The sequence below is a fragment of the Aplysia californica genome, unplaced genomic scaffold (genome assembly GCF_000002075.1).
Source record: "Aplysia californica isolate F4 #8 unplaced genomic scaffold, AplCal3.0 scaffold01521, whole genome shotgun sequence".
Lineage (NCBI taxonomy): Eukaryota > Metazoa > Mollusca > Gastropoda > Aplysiida > Aplysiidae > Aplysia > Aplysia californica.
This window is the reverse complement of record NW_004798791.1, coordinates 56,017-57,929: the sequence shown is the minus strand read 5'-3', so window position 1 is coordinate 57,929 and position 1,913 is coordinate 56,017.

The window sequence follows — 1,913 nt, the reverse complement described above, 5'->3', positions numbered from 1 at the left end:
ATAGATAGATAGATAGATAGATAGATAGATAGATAGATAGATAGATAGATAGATAATAACAACAGCAATAAAGCTCATCCAAGAATGGGGATAAACAGAAAGAACTGAAAGCCAAAATACAGAACAGGCATATAAAAAAACGAGTGCGGTAGTGCAGCGGTTAGTGCGCTCGTCTCCGAAGCGGAAAGTCCGGGTTCGAGCCTCGGACATGGGTTATTTCACCCCCTCCTGCCCACCCAGCAGTAATGAGTACCTGACTTCGAGTTGGGAAAGTAAAGGCGGGGTGGAAAGGAACTGGCCACCCTACAACAATATGCCAAAGCCCAGGAAATTGTCTCACTAACAAGACAATCCCCAATGTCCGGATCAGATGCTTTTTACCTTTTATATGAAAGAATGGTTTCACTCTGTGGAAATAGCAGTCGGTTGGTTACGTGAACAGATCGCACACCATCACATTCTTAATTACCAGAAAACAGTATACATTCTGCAAATGTATTTAATGTAGGTGGTTTTACGACCCCAATCGACACATAGATCATTTAAAAGGGGGGCTTTGACACTGCCTGTGACGGCTAAACCGGACTGAAAAGAATACATCCCAGCAAAAGTTCGAGAAACTCGATGAAAATTCACCCCAATCAGGAATCAAACTCCAGTCTCATGCATGCGTCAGTAAAGTGCATAACCATGACGCCACAGACATTTAACATCATACTGTATTTTAATGGGTTCATACTATGAGGGATTAACCCTTCTATACGACTATGAATACTGGACAATTACCAAGAATAATAGATGATAGAAGAGCGTGAGAAATGTGGTTTCTCGGGAGACTGCTTAGAATTTCATGGGAGGGAAATAAGTCAAAAGAGGTAGTACTGAGAGAAATTCTTTCAGGAGTTAGACGGGGAAAAATCTTTTTCTTGCATACTTAAATAGATACAAAAGCCTTGAACATCTTTTTCTCCCTGCAAAAAGGAGAGAAAAGAAGCAAAGGTAGACCAAGAACTAGCTTATTAAATAATTTGAACAGATGGGTGACAAGTAAAGACTAGCACGATAATATGTGAGGCATTGTGGTGAAACCAGGCGCTCGTCAAAATAATGAAATTACAGAAATAGGCATTTTCCCACTTGCATTGCAATCTGTATAGAATTTTTTATTTTTGGCTTAACATATTGTTTGTCCATTTAAACATACATTGCGTGTGAATGTTTACTGAAAAACGTCGATTAAAGGCACACAAAATGTAAATGTATGGCTTCTCAGGGCTCTTAAGCTATAAAAGTAATCAAACTCCCGCGGCCATTTTCTCACAAATTTTACCTCTGAAACCAGTCGACCCCTACCTCCTTCAACCCCAAATATCTAAACTTCTAATAAAGATAGACGGGTATTCTATTCATCGAAAGAAAGTCAGATGAACAAGTTTAAGATTAAACAAACTGGATCGATAACAACAACAAGATGGGGAAAAAAAACCGCTATGTGTAAAAAAAATTGACGACCATCTGATTCCACCACATCGCGACACAATATATATATATTTTTTCTTTTAAAAATTTTTTTAGAGCTCCCAAACAGAGAAACGAATGGCGAACCATCATATCATCGTCAATGTCCTTTTTAGATCAGGCACTTCATTCCAGGATATAGGACAACGAATCGTGTAGTATGTCTGTCCTTGACAAACTTTATTTGCTTTTTAGAGGCTATGATAAACAGGAACATTTGAAAAATTTACACACAGACACAAAAAGTTAAACGCATGAACAAACAAACAACTACAAGCACATTCACTCTCACATAAACACAGATACACTCTCATAAACACCACATACACTCACACTCACATTCGCATTCTCACTCTCTCTGAGTACTTATAAACTCATAAACACCACATACACAC